This window comes from Cherax quadricarinatus, unplaced genomic scaffold (assembly GCF_038502225.1).
Source record: "Cherax quadricarinatus isolate ZL_2023a unplaced genomic scaffold, ASM3850222v1 Contig764, whole genome shotgun sequence".
In the NCBI taxonomy this organism is placed as follows: Eukaryota; Metazoa; Arthropoda; class Malacostraca; order Decapoda; family Parastacidae; genus Cherax; species Cherax quadricarinatus.
The window spans coordinates 73,681-100,950 of NW_027195790.1; the positions used below are offsets into that span (position 1 = coordinate 73,681).

General features: G+C 42.8%; 1 long non-coding RNA gene across 1 annotated transcript; it reads right to left on the minus strand.

Annotated features, from left to right (window-relative positions):
* Nucleotides 1–392: 392 nt before the first annotated feature.
* Nucleotides 393–27,270, minus strand: LOC138851483 (uncharacterized). The gene is made up of 2 exons (XR_011391247.1): nt 27,104–27,270; nt 393–693 (listed from the first exon to the last, which is right to left on the minus strand). It is a non-coding gene; the product is annotated as an uncharacterized lncRNA (long non-coding RNA).

Genomic DNA, 27,270 nt, shown 5'->3' on the forward strand with positions numbered 1-27,270 from the left:
CCAACAAGTGCACAAGGTCCAACAAGTGCACAAGGTCCAACAAGTGCACAAGGTCCAACAAGTGCACAAGGTCCAACAAGTGCACAAGGTCCAACAAGTGCACAAGGTCCAACAAGTGCACAAGGTACAAGTGCACAAGGTCCAACAAGTGCACAAGGTCCAACAAGTGCACAAGGTCCAACAAGTGCACAAGGTCCAACAAGTGCACAAGGTCCAACAAGTGCACAAGGTCCAACAAGTGCACAAGGTCCAACAAGTGCACAAGGTCCAACAAGTGCACAAGGTCCAACAAGTGCACAAGGTCCAACAAGTCGAAAAGATTCAATTCACACACAAGCTTTATTGAGACATTTCATTTGCTCCACATGTGATACACTTCAATAAATCTCGTCTCAGCATATTGTGTCTTTATTTAACAGTTCAATATGATACATGCAAAATAATTTTTAGGAACCTACGCAGAAACATTAGAAGAAGCAAGTAGCATCTTATAATCCAGCTTCTCAGTTTATTGTCCTTCAATATTTATTAGAAGGCAACCTTTTTTATCCAGGCTAGATATGGAGGATTACGAAGGTTGACGTAGAGTCCAGGGTAGTCCTTGTGGCCACAACCATACCCACGAGAGACAACTGCAGCCAAGGTGTAATACCCAGCTGAGTGCAAGCCAACAAGTGGTCCACCTGAGTCACCCTGAGGAAAGTAAAAGATCATACAAGGCTTATAAAAATGAGAATTGGAACAATACGAAAGGAACAATTTATCTTATCTTATGAAAGGTACACACGAAGATTTTCATTTACGTGTGACTTTTATCGTTTATATCTGACGGCGAAATGCCTAGATTTCACACAAAATTCAGATAGGAGTGAATTATTTTTTGACATAATAAAACATCAATTATGTATGAAAGCTGATACGAATCTTATGGGTATGTGAATTATTAGGAAATTCATCCCACCAGAATAATACAGTTGTGGCTGGAATACTTTTAAATTAATTTACAACCATCGTTAGCAACATACTCGTGTTAAAGTAATGGTGAATTTTGCACTTGATTTAGAACAACTATTTGATGTAAGAAATTTAATTATTCATAGCATAAATATCGACCTTAAACTATAAGTAGGGCATTAAAACTGCAATTTAATATTATGACCTGAAAGTAAATTAATAAAATAATATTAAAATCACTGAAAAATTAAAGGAAAAATATAATGCATCATTAAAGGTAAAATATAAATGTAAAAGACGGCATAATCTCACAAACAATATTTGTTAAGAGACATGTTAAGTGTCTCCTGATAGGGGTTTTATTCATATGTACAATGTGCAAATCATAGTGGATTATCATCTTAATCAAAACTAAGTGCTAAGCTCATAAGGGTCATAGAGCACAGCAGGGCAGGATGTAATAAAAGGTTTAATATTCTTGATCAGAGATCATTTGTTAAAGAGTATAACAGAAGTAGTGTTTGTAAGGGCGGTGAGGAGTGCTAAAGGAAGAATAATCAGAAGTTGTGCAATCTGTTTCTGCCAAAAAGGCAAAGAGGGAGTCTGTGTCAAAGATGGGTCCGTCAGTGAGGAGGGAAGATAAAGTAAGTGTTTTAGAGTGGTGACGACGTTGGAGGTAAATTCTGTGTGGTCGCTGATAAACGGGACAGTCCAAGAGTGGAATTGGGCGCCTCTCCACGAGATACCCACGAGTGAGACGTGTGTGTCCGATGCAAAGACAGGAAAACGTTGTCTCAAGACCACAGCACTTATGATAAGAAGACCAGGATCCTAAACCTGGACTGATAACAGTGGAATTTGTTATGAATTAATTCAGACCAATGTTGTTGTCAACGGTTGCAAAAGTGCTAAAGATTACAGCAATTAATCTGAGAATGGAATACCTCTGTATAAAACTAGAAGATCATGTACAGATGACAATGCAGGAGAGGTCGGCCTGCTCGTTGCCCTGAGCATCAACATAACCAGGGGCCCAGCAGAAAATTATTTCTTTGTTTTTATTAGAAATGCGGCACAACCAAAGTTGTATACGAAGAACTAGGGGAAGAGACAAATTAAATGTTTGGATAGCTTGTGAATCACTAAAGTAGTCTGACACTACCACAAATGTTGAAGTAGGCCTGCAAGCAATACGGATAACTGCAATGAGAATTGCATACAGTTCAGCTGTCAAAATGACCTCAAACACACTCCGTGAATACAGCTATAAACACGACACCGTCAGAGAATTTAGGACCATCACTGTAAACTGTAAAGGCATGAGAATAAAACTGGTAGTGGTTAAGAAAAAGGGAGCGAGAAACCACTGTAGATACCTGAGCTATAGTGCACGGTAGTGGGTAAGAACAGACACGAACTGTCGGAACCTCACCAGGGGCAAGGGAAAAATTAGATGCTAGATGAACACATGAAGGGGGCAACTGAAGAGAAGTCAAGAGCGATTGAATTCACAGAGAAAAGGGATGGAATAAACAGGGGCAGCGAGCAAATACTGGACCTCTACCTATGTCCGTTTCTACCTTGTATGTAGAAGGGTTGTGAAGGTCATGAGGACCCACAAAATAACTGAGGCAATGAACATAACAGCGATAGTTCAAGGATGAAATATTCTCCTCTGCATGTAGGCTCTCGAAAGGTGAGGAGTGAGTGGGAGTGCGAGGGTCGAAATGAGTGGGACTACCTGTATTTAAATCATGTAGGGGAAGAGAAGTGAGAAGAGCCTCTAACTGATCGCTACAAGAGTGCAGTGAGACCCTTCCCAGAGATGCCACATCTGGAATAGATGATGGCTGAGAAGGAGAAAGATACAAAGAGTAGACTGTATACCACTTGTCCAAGTAGATGTGTAATGCAGTGAAGTATGGGCAAGTATCAATGAATGCTGTATACCTTGGCATACAAGTAGTGCACTTGCATTAAAAGTCCCATCAGGAAAATGATCCGATGAATGCAATTAGATATAGCCCGAGATGGAACGGAAAACACCAGAGCACAAAGTTGGTTCTTGCAGACAAACACAAACAGATCAAAACTGGGAGAACACCTGAAGCTCACTCACATTATTCCTGAGCCCTCTAATATTCCACGGTAAATAAGCCACGATCGGCTAATAGAGCATTACAGTAACATTTTATAGGTGTTGACGGACCAGAAGGGTCAGTAAATTCAACATGCATAGACACTGGGAGCTAGTAAGAAGTGAAGTATTGGGATGGTATGAAGAAAGGTGGTGTGAAGGCGCGGATGGTGAGAATGTTAAGTGTCGAGGAGGGGAGAAGACGAAGAGAGCTTGGCGGCAGAGGGAGAAGGTGTAGTTTGGGTAAAAAGTGGAGAGACAATAGAAGACACCAAGGAAGGGGGAGAAGTGTCTTAGAAGGCAGAAATTTCCTGAGGGACAGGCAAAGGAACAACTGTACTCAAGGGTGCACGAACCTCGAGGCTGAGAGATAGAGAAGAACGTTTGGGAAAGTCATGTGGCTAAGGGGTTGAAGGAGTTTTGGAGGCATGTGTAGATGTAAACCTTGGCGTTGATTTAGATTGGAGGGGTGCGTAGACAATGAAGCATGTAAGTGTGAAGGTGAAGTAGAAACAGAAAGAGATGATGAGCCTCAGAGCCCAGGACCGTAAAAGGGTCGGGCACTGAGTTGACTGCAAAAGGGGCACAGAGACAATTGTGGAATCAGGCACCAGCGAATTCTGAGGACGTCTAGTGGCCCTGAAATAAGAAAGCCATGGAAGTTTCCCTTGGAGGTGGAGATGGGAAATTACCATGGTTTGATTTATGAGAAGCCCTCTTTGTCTTCAAGACAATGGATCTCCCTCTCTCTTAAGCAAATTAAGCATTGGCGAGAATAGGCCGGGTGTGCCTCTTTGCAGTTAAGGCAAGAGGACATGCTACCTCTGACCTGCAACAATTTAGTGTGTGGCCACAGCACCGGCATTTTTCGAAGGTAGGGATTGCCTCCCGCACTTTTCGTCATTGTCCCGCTACATAAACAGATGGTGGCAGTTGAAGGATCAGGGAATACTGACATGGGTCGATCCTAGGTCCGGTGCTATTTCTTGTGTACATGAATGACATAATGGAAGGAATAGATTCAGAAGTGTCACTATTCGCTGATATGAAACTGATGAGGAGAATACAAGCGGACGAGGATCAGTTTAAATTACTAGGGGATTGGGACACACTACAAGTCTGGTCCGACAAATGGCTCCTGGAGTTTAACCACAGTAGGTGAAAGGTCATGAAGATTGGGGAAGGAGACAGAAGACCACAGACGGCATACAGGTTAGGGAATCAAAGGCTGCAAACGTTACATAAAGAAAAGGATATTGGGGTAAGCATTATAACAATCATATCCCATGAGGCACACATCAGTCAATTAACTGCTGCAGCATATGGGCCCTTGGCAAACCTGAGATTAGCATTTAGACATCTGAGTAAAGAGTCATTCACGACATTGTACACCGTGTATGTCAGGCCTATACTGGAGTATGCAACACCAGTATGGAGCCCTCACCTAGTCAAACACATCACGAAACTTGAGAAAGTGCAAAAATTTGCAACACGATTAGTTCCGGAGCTGAGGGGTATGTCTTATAAGGAGAGGTTAAGGGAACTCAACCTGATGACACTAGAGGATAGGAGGGATAGGGGGGGACACGATGTTAACGTACAAAATACTGAGAGGAATTAACAAGGTGGAAAGGGTTCAAATGTTTCAGAGATAGGATACAGGAACAAGGGGCCACAGTTGGAAGCTGAAAACCAAATGAGTCATAAGGGTGTTAAGAAGCATTTCTTTAGCATTAGATTGTCAGGAAGTGGAATAATCTGGAGAGTAAAGTAATGGAAGCAAGTTCCATACATAGCTTAAAGAAGAGGTATGATGAAGCTCACCGAGCAGGGAGAGAGTGAATAAGTATCGGCCAGAGAAGAGGATGGGCGAGGAGCTATGACTCGACCTGTGCAACTACATATAGGTGAGCACATATAGGTGAGTACACACACACACACACACACACACACACACACACACACACACACACACACACAGAAGTGTCCCTGTTTGCAGATGATGTGAAGTTAATGAGGAGAATTAAATCTGATGAGGACCAGGCAGGACTTCAAAGAGACCTGGACAGACTGGACACCTGGTCCAGCAAATGGCTTTTCGAATTTAATCTTGCCAAATGCAAAGTCATGAAGATAGGGGAAGGGCACAGAAGACCACAGACAGAGTATAGGCTAGGTGGCCAAAGACTGCAAACCTCACTCAAGGAGAAAGATCTTGGGGTGAGTATAACACCGAGCATGTCTCCGGAAGCACACATCAATCAGATAACTGCTGCAGCATATGGGCGCCTGGCAAACCTGAGAACAGCATTCCGATACCTTAGTAAGGAATCGTTCAAGACACTGTACACCGTGTATGTCAGGCCCATACTGGAGTATGCAGCACCTGTTTGGAACCCGCATTGATAAAGCACGTCAAGAAACTAGAGGAAGTACAAAGGTTTGCGACAAGGTTAGTTCCAGAGCTAAGGGGAATGTCCTATGAAGAAAGATTAAGGGAAATCGGCCTGACGACACTGGAGGACAGGAGGGTCAGGGGAGACATGATAACGACATATAAAATACTGCGTGGAATAGACAAGGTGGACAAGGACAGGATGTTCCAGGGAGGGGACACAGAAACAAGAGGCCACAATTGGAAATTGAAGACACAAATGAGTCAGAGAGATATTAGGAAGTATTTCTTCAGTCAGAGTTGTAAGGCAGTGGAATAGCCTAGAAAATGACGTAGTGGAGGCAGGAACCATACACAGTTTTAAGACGAGGTTTGATAACGCTCATGGAGCGGGGAGAGAGAGGGCCTAGTAGCAACCGGTGAAGAGGCGGGGCCAGGAGCTAAGACTCGCCCTCTGCAACCACAAATAGGTGAGTACACACACACACACACACACACACACACACAACACACACCACACACACACACACACACACACAAGAAGTATAGAAGGCAAAGGACCCAGGAGAATAAGAAGAGCAGTCATAGCACCAGAAGTTAATATGCTGAGATAAGAAGGGGGGCCGATGAACAATTCGAAAATGACATATTGCGGGGCTTTGTTTACTGGCATTAATATCTGTTGTTCTGGAGCGGAGGCCAATAACTGCCCCTCCACTCCAGAAGTGTTTTCAGTTGGTGTGGGATTTCTGTCATTTCTTCCCAGTGATTTTTTCCTTCCTGGCACTAAAAAACTTTCTTCTCTGGAAAGGTTTGGCTTCCCATTTTTGTTTCCCATGGTCAGGGTGATCTGTATCTTCTTGTCCCTTGACGGTATATGTTGTAGCATTGTCTTTCATGAACTGACGAGTGACACATTTTGGGGTGAAATAAGTTGCAAGAGGAAGAGCTGCACCCTCCTGTTGTCATGTGGGTGCAGCATTTTTTGGGATAGTTAAAGGTGCATGTCCCACCTGTTCTTCCAGATACACCATGACTGCAGAAACCAAAGGCATAGAATCTGCATAGATTGGATTTTTGTTTGCCAGAATTTTTTGTGGGTGTTTCCTACTGGAGCATTTTTTCTTTCCCCACTGCCTACAGCCCCTGTATGGACATCAGTGCTTCCACCAGTTTTTACTGGTAATATGTCAAAACTATTTCCTGAGACATCAACCCCTTGTGCTCCATCTCCAGCAGTATTGCTACTTTATACCTTTGGAAATTGTATAACATTGTCTTTACCTGTGTCATCACCAGGGCCACTATCTCCATTTGGTGCACTGTCCCCAAAGACAACACCAGCCCCATCTGGTGCACTATCCTCCAGGACAACACTAGCCCCATCTGGTGTACTGTTCTCCAGGGTAACACCCACACTCTCTGGTGCACTGCCCTCCAAGACAGCTGCATCCGACCCACTCATTTTATTTTCCCAGCAGTTACACAAGGCTGTCGTGTTTTCTAAGAAGGAAATTTTGTTGGTGTTCTTGTATTTTAATAAAGATATAATTTTCTCCAACAGGTGTATCTCACTTGGGCAGAGCCAAAGACAATTTCCTGAATTTATATTAATAGTGATTACTGGTTTAAAGTTCCTGCATGACCCATGGGACCATTTATCACAGAGATTGTATGCAATCCAAGCATGACTACACTTGTAACTCTTTCTGTAAACTGCACAGATATTTCATGATGGTGGTCATTTCCAACTCCTGGCACACTTGGCAACTCTTCTACTTAGCTAATTGAAAGGTCTACTAAAGGTATTTAGCTTTCATTGTTTGAACAGTTTTTCTGAGTAAGCTGGCTAGGATAAGCTTACCTTAAGAAAAAGAATTTTGCTTTATATGTTGGTATATATACTGTAGTTTGATATACATGAATTTTATATAATATAGTTTCAATCGTATACAACAATCTTTCTTCCTGGTGCACTTGAACAGTTCTCCTGGGTAGGATGGATAATAAGCCTACTATCAAAGTATTTTGTTTTATATGTTGTATAGATACTGTAGCTGGATAATATATATATATATATATATATATATATATATATATATATATATATATATATATATATATATATATATTATATATATATATATAACACTGATCTCTGGCTGAAGGAGACTCGAAACTACGAACCTTGGAACAAGGTACGCAGTGCTTTACCAATCTACCCACACTGGACCAATACCTTGGAGTCCAGCTTGCGCTAGACTTTGATCCAAGGCTGCCAGCTTTCAGGGAGAAGGCTTACAACTTTTCATCTCATCCCCTGCATGCATCAGCCTTACTATCGTAGGTTCGAGTCTCCTTCAGCCAGAGATCAGTGTTTGTGTATATTTCGCCTGCTCTTGGGAATTCCTTGCACACACACACACACACACACACACACACATATATACATATATATGTGTATTAGTAATTATTAATACTTTCATTATCACAAACTTTCCTCGTGGTACACTTAAACAGTTTTCCTAGGCTGGCTCGGTATAAATCTACGATTAAAGTATTTTGTTTTAAATGCCAGAATATATACTGTAGCTTGATATATATAGTTTTATGGATTATTCATAGCTTCAGTATCCCATGCAACAAACGTTCCTCCAGGTATACCTGAACAGTTCTGGTAATCCTGAACAGTTCTCCTGGTATACCTGGAAAGTTCTCCTGGTATACCTGAACAGTTCTCCTGGTATACCTGAACAGTTCTCCTGGTATACCTGAACAGTTCTCCTGGTATACCTGAACAGTTCTCCTGGTATACCTGAACAGTTCTGGTAATCCTGAACAGTTCTCCTGGTATACCTGGACAGTTCTCCTGGTATACCTGGACAGTTCTCCTGGTATACCTGGACAGTTCTCCTGGTATACCTGGACAGTTCTCCTGGTATACCTGGACAGTTCTCCTGGTATACCTGGACAGTTCTCCTGGTATACCTGGACAGTTCTCCTGGTATACCTGGACAGTTTTCCTGGTATACCTGAACAGTTTTCCTGGTATACCTGAACAGTTCTCCTGGTATACCTGGACAGTTCTCCTGGAATACTAGGTAGGGTAAAGGTCTACTATAAAAACATTTTGTTTTATATGTTGGTATATATACTGTAGTTTGATATATATACTTTTATAGACTGTAAAGATATTATTATTATTACTGTTTGACTTGCATGTTTGGTGAACTGGTGACTGGTGGCAGCTTCTACTGCGTATTGCAGGAAGTTCGTGACCTCTAGCAACCTTTTAAACAGCCTGAGGTTTTGGGCACTTACAGATCACTATTTAACTTTCCTAGCTTTATTCCAGCTCCACCTCATCAAATGCTATTTGATCACTTTTGTTAGCTATGGTAGGGCGACTGGTGAAGAAAGATTACTGGAAGAATATCTGCTTTCCGTTGTGTATATTGCGACCACTGCTGCCAACTACACAGGTTTTACCTATTTCCACAAGTAACTATACTTCTCGTATTTCAATAAATAATAATTTTCTAATTCTCGTCACTCCAGCACACTAAGTACCATTTTGTTACTGTTATTAGCTATGGTAACACTGGTGAAATGGTTTTTGGATGATAAATGGTCTTATGTTGTGTACGTTGCGTTCAATGACAACTCTACACTGTTGTGTATGTTGCATTCATTAGCAGCTCTACAGTGTTGTTGTGTATGTTGCGTTCACTGATAACTCTACACTGTTTATCGTATTTCTACAAGACTGAACACTTCGTATTTCCTAAAGATTGTGCAACTTCTCGTATTTCAAAAAAAAATTTTACTCAGTGGTATTACTAGACTATACGTCAGGTACACTAGCCTATACGTCAGGTACACTAGCCTATACGTCAGGTACACTAGCCTATACGTCAGGTACACTAGCCTATACGTCAGGTACACTAGCCTATACGTCAGGTACACTAGCCTATACGTCAGGTACACTAGCAGGTTTAGGAAGATTATTAATACGAGCTGACCTGTGTAGTATCAGTGGTATCACTAGACTATACGTCAGGTACACTAGCAGGTTTAGGAAGATTATTAATACGAGCTGACCTGTGTAGTATCAGTGGTATCACTAGACTATACGTCAGGTACACTAGCAGGTTTAGGAAGATTATTAATACGAGCTGACCTGTGTAGTATCAGTGGTATCACTAGACTATACGTCAGGTACACTAGCAGGTTTAGGAAGATTATTAATACAAGCTGACCTGTGTTGTATCAATGGTATCACTAGACTATACGTCTGGTACACTAGCAGGTTTAGGAAGATTATTAATACAAGCTGACCTGTGTGGTATCAATGGTATCACTAGATTATACGTCAGGTACACTAGGAGGTTTACATAGATTATTAATACGAGTTGACCTTCGTAGTAGGATCCTGGCGACTGCTGGCAACTGTTTACAACTGTACTTACAATAGCGGGTTGCAATACAAAGAGAGCCTCTATTATGCCTTGGCATTATAGGCCAACTTAACATTACTGGCTTACAGACTACTTACCACTAAGGATTATATCATAGTTGTACAGTAGGATAGTAATTATTTCATAGTTGTACAGTAGATTATTAATTATAAGTGAATCAAAATTTGTGTAAGACAAAAGATATATTCACATTTTCGAAAATGCTTTTTGTGAAAACAATGATTCAATTATATTCCTGTCAACAATGGATAAAAGGTTCAAAGTGATTGTTGAAGTTATGATGTGGGAGTACATAGGTGAGTTATGTGTGTACTGAGTATTTAGCATTTAGTCTAGGGTGATTAAGTGGCTTTTGAGAAGAGTCTTAAATTGATTTTCAGACTGGGTTACTTTAATATCTTCTGGTAATGAATTCTATATTTTGAGGCCCTTTATGTGCATAGAGTTTTTACACAGTGTGATATGGACACGAGGTATATCAAATAGAGAACTGTGTCTTGTGTTGTGGTCATGTGTCCTGTTTAGGTTGGTGAGGAGAAGTTTGAGTGGAGGGTTTATATTTGTGTGTATTGTTCTGTGTATGTAGTAGGCACATGAGTAAGTATGGATGTTCTTAATGGTGAGCAGATTCAGACTTTTGAAAATTAGTGGAGTATGCTGGCGGGAGTGGGAATTTGTTATCATTCTTACTGCTGCCTTTTGCTGGGTTATTAGGGGTTTTAGGTGATTGGATGTTGTTGATCCCCATGCACAAATTCCATATGTAAGATAAGGGTATATGAGTGAATGGTACAGTGCCAGGAGAGCTGATTGTGGAAAGTAGTACCTTATCTTTGATAGTATGCCTACAGTCTTGGAGATTTTCTTGGTGATTTGTTGTATGTGTGTCCGGAACTTAAGGCTACTGTCAAGGTGGATACCTAGGAATTTTCCCTCTGTGAGTCTTGTGACTGTTGATCCATTTAGCGTTATGTTAATCGGATCATTTGCAGCTTTGTTTCCAAACTGAATGAAGTAGGTTTTATCAGTATTCAGGGTAAGTTTATTAGTCATCATCCAGGCAGATATTTTCTGTAATTCGGCATTGACTGTGTTGGCTAGTATGATTGTGTTTGGGTGGGAAAAAACATATGTAGTGTCATCTGCAAATAATATGGGTTTGAGTAGTTGTGATGCGTTCGGTAGATCATTGATATAGATGAGAAAGAGGAGTGGTCCAAGGATACTTCCTTGTGGGATTCCTACTGTGATTGGTTGGGTGGAAGAGTTTGGATCATTTGCATACACACATTGAGTTCTGTTACTAAGGTATGATTTTTGGTAGTTGAGGGAGTGGCCTCTGATACCACAGTGCATTAGTTTGGAGTACAGCAGTTCATGGTCGACTGTATCGAAAGCTTTATGTATATCAGTGAAAATGCCCAGCGGGACTTCTTTCTTTAGGAGTGCGGTATATATTAGTTCTAGCATGTGTATGATAGCATCATTTGTACTTTTATTATTCCTGAATCCAAAATGACAAAGGTTTAATATGTTGTGTGAGACGAGGCAGGAATAGATCCGTCTATGAATTAATTTTTCAAAGATTTTAGAGAGCAGTTGTAAGTTAGATATTGGTCTATAGTTATTCAAGTCAGCTTGGTCACCTCCATTGTGGATCAGAGTGACCCTCGCTATTTTGAGGATTGTTGGGAAGGTAGATGATTCAATGGATTTGTTAAAGAGCGTTGCAATAATTGGTGACAATACTTGAGAAGCTTTTTTGTACATACAAGTTGCCTGCTTTTATGTAAATGTTTTTAAGGGTGTTTATGATGAGCGAAACTTGTATGTGGTTGGTTGGAGCTAGGAATAGCGTATTTGGGTAGGTACCTATGAGGTAGTCTCATGGACCGGTGTTTGCGCTTGGTATTTTGTTCACTAGATTTTTTCCTATGGTGGAGAACAAAACATTAAGTCTGTTCGCTGTTTCAGTAGGTATGAGTAGGGGTTCATCTGATTTTGTTAGTTTGTTTTGTTTTTGGATAACTTTTTAGTTCCAAGAATTTCAGATAGCTTTCCAGTTTTTTTTCATATCACCTTTGATGTTATATAATCTAATTTTCATAATACAATTTTTTAGATCTTATCAGACTGGTAAGTGCTGACGAGTAACGTTTAGACAGTTCTCTAGTTTATTTGAACCATTCTATACTGTTTTTCATATTTGTGCTTTGTGTTAATGGATTTGAGGATGCTTGGTGTTAGCCAGGGATTATTCAGTCTCTTTGCTGTGATCTGTTTAGTTTTCTGGGGCAATGTTTGTTATAGAGGCTTTGGTTTTTTTTAGAAAATTATTTATACATTCATTCATATCTGTATATGTTTCGAGCTCATTTTGCCAATCGATGTTATTCATAGCTGCTATAAAGTTGTTAACAGCTGTCTCATTATGTATTCTGAAGGTTACTTTAGTAATGTCTTGCGGCAGTTTGCCCAGATTAGTTATGAGAAAAGTTGGGTAGTGGTCTATAGTGTTGTCTGTGATTATGCCTGATTTTAAAGGGGATATGGTGTTTGTCCAGATGTGGTCTAATAAGGAGATGCTTGTCTCGGTGATTCTTGTAGGTTTAGATATTGCTGGTAGCAACAGGCAGTTACTGTGTTTGTGAATTCGGTTACTTGTGGGTCCTGGTCGTGTAGTATGTTTATGTTGAAATCTCCTGTTAGTAGTAGGTGGTCTTTATTCATGTGTGCATCAGTAATCATGTTTCCTAGTTTTTCACTAAAGTGGTAAATGTTTGACTGTGGTACTCTGTAGATGTTTATAACTGTGAGGGTTTTTTGCAGGTCTTTTGATTTAAATTTGGCTATGATATATTCTCCACGTTCGTCCCTTGTGCAAGATTTATTGATACATTCAAGTTGATTTGAATAGTATATAGCTGTTCCTCCCCTTGCTGGTCTGTTCTGCAGTTGTGTATGGCCATGTAGCCAGGAATGGTATAGACATCTGTAATATCAGGCTTAAGCCAGGTTTCTGTGAGTGTGATGATTGATATATTGGAATGAAGGGAATTGAGTAATGCTGTGAGGTCATCATAATGTTTGCTCAATGATCTGACATTGTAGTTAAAGATGGTTATGTTATTGTTTGCACTAAGTAATATTATCAATTTACATACACTTTTTAACTTACACCAAAGTGGTTGGGCCACTTACCTTTTATGTCCTACCTCTCTCCCCCCCCCTCCCACCCTTTTCCAATATTTCCATCCTTACCCATCCTTCTTCCTTCCCCATCTTACCAAAGCTCTGGTCATCAGAAGAAGAATGTCTTTGCTTGGTCTGCTGTATAATAATTACAGTTGCTGTTTGATTCATGTAATTCATTTAGTAATTTTCACCATAGCATTTATTATGGTATCTGATCTATACACTATGGTACCATTGCCATATACGCTGTACAACTATGTAATACACTATTACCAGGGAGACTTTCTTTCCTCTCACAATTTTGTTCAAAGTTATTTTATTGCACACAGCACCCTAGGCCTATAGTGTCGTGGGGTTCGAAAGGAGATAACGAGGGTTGAAGATATACACACTTGTTGGATGGTAACAATATATTGCAGAATGTGAGAAAGGGGAGCCCAACCTGCCGTGTGTTGCCTGGTTGGCTTGGCTTAACCCTTCACACAGACTGGCTTGATAACTTGTAACGATGAGCACAGCAGGGATGGAAAGCTGGCTTGGCTGGCTGGGCTGGATGGTGTAAGGCTGGCTGGACTGGGCTTGGGCTGACTATAGTTCCCCTCTGGGAGTATGGCTCTGCTATGTTATTGCACACTTTTTATTCTTTTTTGGTTCAGTGTGTACTATTATTTGCTAGATTAGTTCCAAGCGCTGTGCCAGTGAACTTCATAAGTTCACTGGCACAGTTTAAAGCTTCTAGCACGCAAAAGAATCCGTGATAATGTACGAAAACGACGGAGCACGGCGGAGCACGGCGGAGCACGGCGGAGCACGCAGAACACGGCAGTCAGGCAAAAACACTCTGGTGCTCTTTCTTGTATATGTGAATGACGTGATGGAAGGGATAGAGTCAGAGGTGTCCATATTCGCAGACGATGTGAACCTAATGAGAAGAACGCAAATGAACAAGGATCTCGTAAGCCTACAAAGGGATCTGTGCAGGCTACAAGTCTGGTCGACAGATACCTCCTGCAAAGTTATCAAGCTTAGAGAAGGACAAATGGGAATGTAGAGGTCTAAGAGGTAAGAGGCTGCAAAAACTCACTCATGGATAAGGATCTTGGGGCGAGCATCATACCGAACACATCTCCTGAGGCGCGCATCAACCAAATAACTGCTGCAGCATACTGGCAACAGGCAAACCTGAGAATAGCGTTTCGACATCTAAGTCAGGAGTCATTCATGACACTGTGCACCATGTACAACAGGCCTATATTGTAGTATGCAGCATCAGCATGGAACCCACAGCGGGTCAAGCACGTCAAGAAATTAGAGAAAGTGCAAAGGTTTGCAACAAGACTAGTCCCAGAGCTAAGGTGTTTCTCCTTTGAAGACAAATTAAGGGAACTCAACCTGACAACACTGGAGGACAGGAAGGATAGGGGAGGACATGATAACAATATAAAAAATATTGAGAGCAATTGACAAGGTGGATAGTGACAGAATTTTTCAGAGGTGACACAGCAAAAAGGGGATCACAACTCAGATGAGTCTCAGGGATGACAGGAAGTACTTCTTCAGTCAGAGTTTTTAGGAAGTGGAACAGTCTGGAGCATGTAGTGGAGGCAGGATCAATACACAGTTGTAAGAAGAGATATGATAAAGCTCATGGAACATGAAGAGAGAGGAGCTAGTAGCGACCAATGAAGAGGAGGGAGCCAGGAGCTGTGACTTGACCTCTACAATACAAACAGGTAAGTTCCTAATTAATCAATCTTCAAACACCTACCCCCACCCACACACTCATGCACACACACACACATACTCATACACACACACACACACACACACACACGAGGAGGACATGTCTGAGCTAATAAATTTTCAAAGAATAGGAGGGGTCCTTGAAGGAGATAAATCAGCCAGCTGAAGTGATTTTCAGAACAGAAACAGTGTGGGACAGGATCCTGCGGGAGAAACCGCAAGCTAAAGTAATCATCAACATACTAGAGGGTGTTCCTAGACCGTGACAGAACGACAGCATCTGAGAGGACATAGAGACGAAAGATGCAAGAAAGACAAGGCTATAGTCAGTAGAGAACAACTAGAGTCGAGTGGAGCAGAGTACACAAACACCCACAGAACCACCTTTGGAACCTCATAGCCAAATACACATCCCACACTCACAGCTCCCACCCCACAATATGCAGTAGAATCAAATACCACCCTGCCAGGTCCCCACCTCACAAACCCCCCAGAATACAGTGTTGGGGAGGAAACTGAAGGTATGGTGCACCAATGCTAATGGTATAATGAATAAGTGGAGGAGTGGCATGTAAGAATCAAAGAGGCATCACTAGACATCATAGCCCTCACAGAAACCAAGTTCTCAGGTATTATAACAAATGCCATTTTTCTAATTGGAGATCAGATCATCAGGAGGGAAATGGGGGAAGGGGAATTTTGAGGAGATGGGGAGGAGAGACAGAGAGGAAGCAAGGAACTACATAAAAGGAACACTTGAGACTGGAGATCCCGAGGTGGTGATTGCAGTGTTGTATAACCCACCACAGAATATCAGGAAACCAAAACAAGAACATAAGAGTAACAGAGAGATGGTTGATGCACTGGCTGAAGTGGCTAGAAAGGCCCTTGTGGTTGTAGGACACTTCAATCACAAAGAAATCGACTGGGAAAACCTGGTGCCACATGAGGGCCCAGAAACGTGGAGGACAAATATGTTGAAGGTGGTACTGGAAAACCTCATGCATCAACACGTTAGGGACACTACCAGAGAGAGGGAAGTGGATGAACCAGCAAGACTGGGCCCAGTATTCACCTTGAACAGTACAGATATTGAGGACATCATACATGAATGGCCTCTCGGAGGTAGTGATCGTATCTAAGCTTCGAGTACATAGTAGAGTTACAAGTGGAGAGCGAGGCCGGAAGGGTAGGAAGAATGAAATGAAACCAGACTACCAGAGACAGGACTTCAGACGCATGAGGAATTTCCTGCAGGAGGTCCATTGGGACAGAGAACTGGCAGGGAAAACGGTAAATAAGATGATGTAATATGTGACAACAGTATGCAAGGAAGAGGAGGAGAGGTTAGTACCGAAGGTGAATAAACAATGAGAAGGCCAGGATGAGCCCTAGGCTCATCCAAAGCTGTAGAGTGGCTAAAACCAAGTGTGCTAGAGAAGGAAAGAAGTATAGGAAGCAAAGTACCCAGGAGAGCAAGGAGCATAGTCGAAGAGCAAGAAATGAATATGCACAGGTAAGGAAGGGTGCCAGTGACACTACAAAAATGAAAAAAGCAGCGAAAGCCAAATCTGAAAGGAAGCTGTTGTACAGTCACATCAGGAAGAAAACAACAGTCAAAAACTAGGTAATCAGGCTGAGGAAGGAAGGAGGGGAGTTTACAAGAAACGACCTTGAAGTATGTGAGGAGATAAACATGAGAGTCAAAGAAGCATTCACAGTGGTGACAGAAATAACTCCAGAAAGACAGAGAGGTTGGATACACCAACAAGTGCTGGACACTATACATACAACCGAGGAGGAGGTGAAGAGGCTGCTAAGCAAACTAGACATCTTAAAGGCGATGGGGCCATATAACATCTCTTTGTGGGTCCTTAGAGAAGGAGCAGAGGCGGCCAAAATAGCACTAACAACAATCTTCAACACATCTATCGAAACAGGGCGACTACCTGAAGTATGGAAGACAGAAAATGTAGTCCCAATTTTTAAAAAAGGAGAGAGACACGAAGTATTAAACTACAGACCAGTGTCAGTGAAATGTAGTGTATGCAAAGTTATGAAGAAGATTATCAAGAAAAGTGTGTTGGACCACCGAGAAAGGAATGAGCTTATGAACGACAACCAGTAAGAATTAAGAAACAGAATATCCTGTGTCACAAACCTACTGGAGTTCTATGAAAAGGTGAAAACAGTAAAACAAAAAAGAGGGGTGGGTAGATTGCGTTTTCTTGGGTTGGAAGAACGCTTTTGTCACAGTTCCACACAAGAGATTAGTGCAAAAGCTGGAGGGCCTGGCGGGTATAAGAGGGAAGGCACTGCAGTGGATCAGAGAATACTCGACGGGAAGGCAACAGCGAGTCATGGGACGTGATGAGGTGCCAGCGTTGGCGCCTGTGGCGAATGGGGTTCCACAGGGGTCAGTCCTAGGACCAGTGCTGTTTCTGGTATATGTGAACGACATGGTGGAAGGAATACTCAGATGTGTTTGTGTTTGCAGACAATGTGAAGTTAATGAGGAGAATTCAGTCGAAGAATGACAAGGCAGGACTACAGAGGAATTTGGACAAGCTGCAGGCCTGGTCCAGCAACTGGCTCCTGGAGTTCAACCCCACCAAGTGTAAAGTAATGAAGATCGGGGAAAGGCAAAGATCACACACAGTGTGCAGTAAAGGGGGCAAAAGACTACAAACCTCACTCAAGAACAAGGATCTTGGAGTGTTTATAATACCGAGGACATCTCCTGAGGAGCACATGAATCAAATAACTGCTGCACCATATGAGCGAATAGCGAACCTGAGAATAGCATTCCAGCATCTCAGTAAGGAGTCGTTCTGGGCCCTGTACACTGTGTACGTCAGGTCAGTATTGAAATATGCAGCTCCAGTTTGAAACCCACACCTGGCTATGCACGTCAGGAAACTGGAGAAAGTGCAAAGGCTTGCAACAAGACTAGTCCCGGAGCTAAGGGGCATATCTTACGAAGACAGGTTAAGGGAACTCGATATGACAACACCGGAGAACCGGAGTGACAAGGGGACATAATAACGATATATAAAATACTGAAAGGAATAGACAAGGCAAACAGAGACAGGATATTCCAGAGATGGGACACAGCTGCAAGAGGTCACAATTGGAAGTTGAAAACTCAGATGTGTTACAGGGATGTTAGGAAATATTTCTTTGGTCATAGAGTTATCAGGAAGTGGAATAGTCTGGAAAGTAATATAGTGGAGGCAGGTGCAATGCTTAGCTTTGAGAAGAGGTATGAAAAACTTCATGGACCAGAGAGAGGGTGGACCTAGTGGCAGCCAGTGAAGAGGTGGGGCCATGAGCTATGAATCGACACATGCAACCGACATTAGGTGAGCAAACACACACACACACACACACACACACACACACACACACACACACACACACACACACACACACACACACACACACACAGCATTGAAGTACAGACCATTGTCACTGACATGTATAGTATTCAAAGTCATGGAGAAGATTAACAGAAGAGTGGTGGAGCACCTAGAAATGAATGAACTTATTCACGACAACCAGAACAGGTACATGGAAGAGAAATCCTGTGTCACAAACTTACTGGAGTTTTACGATAAGGTAACGGCAGTAAAGCAAGAGGTAGAGAAGGCTTTTGACACAGTTCCACACAAGAGATTAGTGAAAAAGCTAGAGGATCATGCAGGTGATGGCATTCAAATGGATCAGAAAGTACCTGGCAGGAAGGCGACAACGAGTCATGGTACGTGATGAAGTGTCAGAGGTTGGCGCCTGAAACAAGCGGGGTTCCACAGGAATCAGTCTTAGGACCAGTGCTGTTTCTGGTATATGTGAATGATATGACGGAAGGGATAAACTCAGAAATGTCCCTGTTCGCATATGAAGTTAATGAGGATAATTCAGTCTGATGAAGATCAGGAATTACTACAAAGGAATTTGGACGGGATGCAAGCCTGGTCCAGCAACTGGTTCGCCAATTGCAAAGTCTTGAAGATCGGGAAAGATCAAAGAAAACCACAGACAGCGTGCAGTATTGGGGGACCAAAGACTACAAACCTCACTCAAGGAAATGGATCTTGGAGTGAGTATAATTCCGAGCATATCTCCTGAGGTGCACATCATCGAAATAACTGCAGCAGCATAAGGATGACTGGCTAAGAATAGCGTTCCGACACCTCAATAAGGAATCGTTCACCGTGAATATTTGGCTCATATTGGAGTATGCAGCACCAGTTTTGAACCCACACCTGTTCAAGCACGTCAAGAAATTAGAGAAAGTTTAAAGGTTTGCAACGAGAGTAGTCGTGGAGCTATGTCGTGCGAGAAGTTAAGGAATGTCGACCTGACGACACTGGAGGACAGGATGAATAGGAGGGACATGATAACGACATATAAAATACAGGGAGTAATTAAAAATGTGGGCAGAGACAGGATGTTCCAAAGATGGGACACAGCAACAAGGGGTCAAATTGGAAGTTGAAGATTCAGATGTATCACAGAGATGTTAGGAAGTATTTCCTCAGTTATAGAGTTGTCAGGAGGTGGAATAGTCTAGAAAGTGATGTAGGGAAAGCAGGATCCATGCACAGCTTTAAGAAGAGGTATGATAAGGCTTGTAGAGCAGGGAGAGAGATTAGATCTAGTAGCGACCAGTGAAGAGGCCGGACAAGGGGCTATGACTGTTCCCCTGTAACTACAATAGGGTGAGTACAATTAGGTGAGTACACACACACACACACACACACACACACACACACACACACACACACACACACACACACACACACACACAAACACACACACACACAAACACACCACAAATAGGTGAGTACAAATAGGTGAATACACACACATACATACATAGGAATGGGAAGAACAGAATGAGCTCTTGGTTTACCCGAAGGTGTAGGGAGGCAAAAACTAAGTGCACTAGATAATGGAAAATGTACAGAAGGCAAAGGACCCAGGAAAATAAGATTAGTCGAAGAGCCAGAAACGAGTACGCACAGATAAGGAGGGAGACCCAGCGACAGTACGAAAACAACATAGCATCGAAAGTCAAGTCTGACCCGAAACTGCTGTATAGCCACATTAGGAGGAAGACAACAGTCAAATACCAGGTGATCAGGCTGAGGAAAGAAGGTGGGGAACTCACAAGAAACAATCAAGAGATATGTGAGGAGCTCAACACGAGATTTAAGGAAGAATTTACAGTGGAGACAAGAAGGACTCAGGGAAGACAGAACAAAGGGGACACCAAAAAGGACTATACCAACAAGTGTTGGATGACATACACACAACTGAAGAGGAGAAGAAGAAGCTGCTAAGTGACCTTGATACTTCAAAGGCGATTGGTGGCCTGGTGGCTAACACTCGCTTCACACGGCGAGGGCCTGGGTTCGATTCCCAGCCAGAGCAGAAACATTGGACGTGTTTCTTTCCACCTGTTGTCTATGTTCCCCATCAGTAAAATGGGTACCCGGGTGTTAGTCGACTGGTGTGGGTCGCATCCCGTGACACTGACCTAATTTGCCCGAAATGCAGAGCATAACAAGGGAGTTTCTATATAGTAGTATGTCATTGTTGTCAGCTAGGCCTGTATACCTTGTACATGTACTTGTAGTAAATAAAGATATTATTATCTCCCCGTGGGTCCTTAGGGAGGGAGTAGAGACGCTGTATGTGCCACTAACCACGATCTTCAACACATCCCTCGAAATTAGGCAACTTCCTGAGGTATGGAAGAAGGCAAATGTAGGTCCCATTTTTAAGAAAGGAGACAGAAACGAGGCACTAAACTATAAAAAAGTGTTACTGACGTGTATAGCATGCAAAGTCATGAAGAAAATTATCAGGAAGAGTGTGGTAAGCACCTGGAACGGAACAAGATTATAAATGACAACCAGCACGGATTCATGTTACAAAACTCATGGAGATTTATGACAAGGTAACAGAAAACACGAGAGAGCGGGGTGGGTTGACTGCAATTTCTTGGACACAGCTTCTCACAAGAGATTAGTGCAGAAGCTAGAGGATCAGGCACGTGTAACAGGAAGGGCACTGCAATGGATCAGAGAATACCTGACAGGGAGGCAACAAAGAGGCATGGTACGAGATGAGGTATCACAGTGGGCGCCTGTGACGAGCGGGGTTCATCAGGGGTCAGTCCTAGGACTAGTGCTGTTTTTGGTATGTGTGAATGACATGATAGAAGGGATAGACTCAGAAGAGTCACTGTGTGCATATAAAGTGAAGTTAATGAGGAGAATTCAATCGGACGAAGATCAGGAATTTCTAGAAAGGAATCTAGACAGGCTATAAGCCTGGTCCAGCAGATAGCTCCTGGAGTTTAACCTCACCAGTAAAATCAGAAGAGGATCAGGCAGGACTCCAAAGAGACATGGACAGGATGGACACGTGGTCCAGCAACTGGCTACTCGAATTTAACCCTGCCAAATGCAAAGTCATGAAAATCGGGGAAGGGCAAAGAAGACCGCAGACAGAGTATAGGCTAGGTGGCCAAAGACTGCAAACCTCACGTCTCTGGAAGCAGACATCAACCAGATAATGGTAGCAGCAAATGGGCGACTGGCAAACCTGAGAATAGCGCTCCGATACCACAGAAAGGAAACGTTCAAGACACTGTACAACATATACGCCCACACCTGATCAAGCAGGTCAAGAAATTAGAGAAAGTGCAAAGGTTAGCAACAAGGCTAGTTCCAGAGCTAAGGGGAATGTCCTACGACATAAGGGAAATAAAGGAAATAGGCCAAACAACACTGGAGGACTGGAGGGTTAGGGAAGACATGAGAACGACATACAAAATATTGCGAGGAATAGATAAGGTGGACAGAGACAAGATGTTCCAGAGATGGGACACAGAATCAAGAGGTCAAAATTGGAAGTTGAAGACTCGGATGAGTCAAAGAGATGTTAGGAAGTACTTCTTTAGTCATAGAGTTGTCAGGAAGTGGAACAGCCTGGAAAGTGAGGTAGAGGAGGCATAGCTTTAAGACGAGGTATGATAAAGCTCATGGAGCAGGGAGAGAGGTCCTAGTAGCGATCAATGAAGAGGCGGGGCCAGGAGTTGAGTCTCGGCTCCTGCAACCACAATAGGTGAGTACACACATACACGCGCTTACACAAACACACACACACACACACACACACACACACACACACACACACATACACACACAGGTATGGAAAACAGCAAATGTAGTCTCAATTTTTAAAAAGAGAGACAGACATGAAGCACTAAGCTACAGACCAGTGTCACTGACATGTATAGTATGTAAAGTCATGGAGAAGACTATCTAGAAAGGAATGATCTCATCAACAGCAGCCAACATGGTTTCACGGATGGGAAATCCTGTGTCACAAACTAACTGGAGTTCTATGACAGGGTGACAGCAGTAAGACAAGAGAGAGAGGGGTGGGTAGATTGCATTTCCTTGGACTGTAAGAAGACGTTTGACACAGTTCCACACAAGAGATTAGTGCAAAAACTGTAGGACCAGGCAGGGATAACAGGGAAGGCACTACAATGAATCAGGAAATACTTGTTAGGAAGACAGCAGCGAGTCATGGTACGTGGCGAGGTGTCAGAGTGGGCACCAGTGGCGAGTGGGGTCCCACAGGGGTCAGTCCTAGGACCAGTGCTGTTTCTGGTATTTGTGAATGATATGAAGGAAGGAACAGACTCCGAAGTGTCCCTGTTTGCAGATGATGTAAAGTTGATGAGAAGAATTCATTCGGACGAAAACCAGGCAGAACTACAAAGGGATCTAGACAAGCTGCAGACCTGGAGTTCAACCCCACCAAGTGCAAAGTAATGAAGATTGGGGAAGGGCAAAGAAGACCGCAGACGGAGTACAGTATAGGAGGCCAGAGACTACAAACTTCACTTAAAGAAAAAGATCTTGGGGTGAGTATAACACCAGGCACATCTCCTGAGGCGCACATCAACCAAATAACTGCTGCAGCCCAAAATACAAAAGAGAGACTACACAGGCATGAAAAATTTCCTGCATGAGGTTCAGTGGGAAAGGGACCTGTTGGCAAAATCAGTAAATGGAATGATTGAATATGTGACAATAAAATGCAAGGAGGTAGAGAAGAGATTCATACCCAGTTGCAACAGAAATAATGGGAAGACCAAAATGAGCCCTTCATTCAACTAAAGGTATAGAGAGGCCAAAACTAAGTGCACTAGAGAATGAAAACCATAGAAGACAAAGGACCCAGGAAAATAAGTAGATTAATCGAAGAGACAGAAATGAATATGCACAGATAAGGACATAGCATGGAGAGCCAAATCTAACCTGAACCTGTTGCATAGCTACAGAAGGAAGACAACAACAGTCAAAGGCCAGGTAATCAGGCTGAGGAAGAAAGGAGGGGAGTCACATTGTAAAGAACGAGAAGTATGTGAAGAGCTCATTATGAGATTAAAGGAAATATTTTCAGTGGAGTCAGAAAGGGTTCCAGAAAGCCGGAATAACGGGATACACCAAAAAGTGCTGGACACAATACACACAGCCGAAGAGGAGGTGAATAGACTGCTAAGTGAACTAGATACCTCAAAGACGGTTAGACCTTACATCTTTCCGTGGGTAATGAGAGAGGAAGCAGAGGCGCTCTGTGTGGCACTAACAGCAATCTTCAACACATCCATCGAATCAGGGCAATTACCCGAGGTGTGAAAGACAGCAAACGTAGTCCATATTTTTAAGGAAAGAGACAGGCAGCATTTTACTACAGGCCAGTATCACTGACATATGCAAAGTCATGGATAATTAGTTCAAAAGCTAGAGGAGCAGGCAGGTATAACAGAAAAGGAACTGCAGTGCCTCAGAGAATACCTGACAGGAAGGCAACAACGAGTCATGGTATGTGAGGTGTCTGAATGGGCGCCTATGATGAGCGGGGTACCACAGGGGTCAGTCCTAGGGCCGGTGCTAGGATGGATTCAGAGGTGTTCCTGTTTGCAGACATTTTGAAGCAGTAGGATGAGGATCAGGCTGCTGGCACGGTCCAGAAACTGGCTCCTGGAGTTCAGCACCACCAAGTGCAACATAATGAAGATTGGGGAAGGGCAAAGATGACCACACACGAGTACAGTCTAGGGGACCAAAGACTACAAACCTCACTCAAGAAAAAGGATCTTGGGGTGATTATAATACCGAGCACATCTCCTAAAGTGCACATCAACCAAATAACTGCTGCAGCATATGGGCGCCTAGTAAACCTAAGAATAGCATTCCGACATCTCAGCAAGGACTCGCTCAGGACTCTGTACACCATTTAAGTCAGCCCCATACTGGAGTACGTAACACAAGTTTGGAACCCACACCTGGCCATACACATCAGAAAATTAGAGAACATGCAAATGTTTTCAACGAGACTTGTCCCGGAGCTAAGAGGCATGTTCTACGAGGAGAGGTTAAGGGAAATCGACTTGACAACACTGGAGGACAGGGTAATGGGATATGATAACGACATATAAAATACTGAGAGGAATCGACATGGTGGACAGAGACAGAATGCTCCAGAGATGGGGCTCAGCAACAAGGGGTCACAATTGGAAATTGAAAACTTAGATGAGTCAGAGGGATGTTAGGAAGTACTTCTTCAGTCATAGAGTTGTCAGGAAGTGGAATAGTCTGGAAAGTGATGTAGTGGAGGCAGGATCCATACATAGCTTTAACGAGAGGTATGATGAAGCTCATTGAGCAGGGAGAGAGTGGCCTAGTAACGACCAGTGAAGAGGTGGGACCAGGAGCTATGATCGACCCATGTAACCACAATTAGGTAAGTACAGTTAGGTGACTACAGCCAGGAGTTAAAACTCGACCCTTGCAACCACAAATTGATGAGTACTACATACATGCACATGCACTTACACACACACACACACACACACACACACACACACACACAGGAGAGAATGAAGCAGCAAGGCTGGAGCTAGTATTCACCTTGAGTAGTGCAGACACTGAGGTTATCACATATGAGACCTAGTGACCATATGGTCCTGAGTTCTGAATACACTGTACAGTTAACAGTGGAGAATGAAGCAACACGAGAAGGACGTGAGAATATAAACTAGAAAAGAAGTACCCAGGCATGAGGCAAATCCTGCACGAGGTGCACTGAGGAAAGAAAACTGAAGGAAAAGACAGTAAATGAAATGGTACACATGAACATAAAATGAAATGAGGCAGAGGAGAAGCTCGTACTCAAGAGCAACAGAAACACTGGGAAGACCAGAACGAGCCCTTGGGTCACCCAGAGATGTAGAGATGCCAAAGCTATGTGTCGAAGAGGATGGAAAAACAGATATCAAAGGATGCAGGAAAATAATAAAAAAAAACGAAACGAAAAGCAAGAAATGAATTTGTATGGATGAGAAGGAAGGCCCAGCAGCAATACGAGAACAACATAGCTTTAAAAGCCAAATCTGGCCCAAAGCTGTTATACAGCCACATCAGGAGGAAAACAACACTATGGGAAAGGGTAATCAGGCTGCAGGAGGATCACAAGAAATGACCAGGAAGTAATTCCTGAGTGCAGCACGAGATTTAGGTAGGTATTTTAAGTGAAGACAGAAAGGGTTCCAGGAAACAGGGATGGTAGGGTACACCAACAAGTGCTAGACACACTACAAATAACTAAGGAGGGTGTAAACAGACTTCTAAGCAAACTAGATACCTCAAAGACAAAAGCAATCCATGGGCTATGGGTGAGGGAGCAGAGACACTGTGTGTGCCACTAACAACAATCTGCAACACCTCTATCGTAACAGGGCAACTACCCGAGGCGTGGATGTCAGTAAATGTAGTCCCAGTTTTTAAGAAAGGAGATATACAGGCAGCATTAAACTACAGATCAGTGTCAGAGATATATATAGCATGTATAGTCATGGAGAAGATTATCAGAAGAGTGGTGGAGCACCTACAAAAATAATAAGCTTATCCACGATAACCAGCATGGTTTCAGTGAGTTTGAAACCCTATGACAGAAAGGCGTACACGGACTGCATTTTCTTGGATTGTTAGAAGACTTTTAACACAGTATCGCTCAAGAGATTTATGCAAAAGCTAGAGAAGTAGGCAGGAATAAGAGAAAAGTCACTATGATGGATCAGGGAACACCTGAGAGGAAGGAAACAGCGAGTGATGGTACGTCACGAGATGTTCGAGTGGGCGCATGTGATGAGCAGGGATCCAGAAGGGTCAGTCCTATGGCTGGTACTGTGAATGACATGACGGATGGGACATGTTAAAAGGTGTCACTATTTGAAGACGACATGAAGGTAATGCGGAGAATTCAAGTGGACAGGCTGCAAACCTGATCCGACAAATGGCTCGTGTAGTTTAACCCCACCAACTACGAAGTCATGAAGACTTATGAAGGTCAAAGGAGACTGCAGACGGAGTACATGCTATGGGGTCAAAGGCTGCAAACCTCACTCAAGGAAAAGGATCTTAGTGTGTGTTATACCGAGCGTATCTCCTAAAGGGCACATCAACCAAATAACTGCTGCAGTATATGGGAGCCTGGCAAACCTAAGGAAAGCGTCTCGATACCTAAGTAAAGTCATTCAAGATACTATACAAAGTGTACATTTGACCCAAATTGGAGTATGCAACACCAGTATGGGACCCAACACCTGATCAAGCATATCAACAAATTAGAGAAAGTGCAAATGATTGCAACAAGACTAATCCTGGAGCTACGACATATGTCCTATGAGGAGAGGTTAAGAGAAATCTGACAGACGACACCTGAGGACAAGATGGATAGGGGTGACATGATAGCAACATATAAAATACTGATATGAATTGAGAAGGTTGATAGCGACAGAATGTTTCAGAGATGGGACACAGCAGCAAGCAGTCACATCTGGAAGTTGAAAACTCTGATGAGTCACAGGAATGTTAGGAGGTATTTCTTCACTCAAAGTTAGCAAGAAGTGGAATAATCTGGAGATTGATGTAGTGGAGGCAGGATCCATATATAGCTTTAAGAGGCATGATACAGCTTTTGGAGCAGGGAGAAGGTGACAGCGAAGAGGCTAGGCCAGGAGCTGTGAATTGACCCCTGTAACCATAAACAGGCGAGTACAAGTAGGCAAGTACACACACACACACACTAGTATATAAGATAAAGCTTTACCTGACAAGCATCTTTTCCTCCTTTTGGATCTCCGGCACAAATTGTCTCTTCCTTTATACTACGAGGCCAGACAGTAGAGTATTCCTGTAGCGTCGAATAACTCTCTACACATTTTGTAGATGGAAATATTGTTATGTCCACTTCTTGCAAAACTGAACTTGACGATC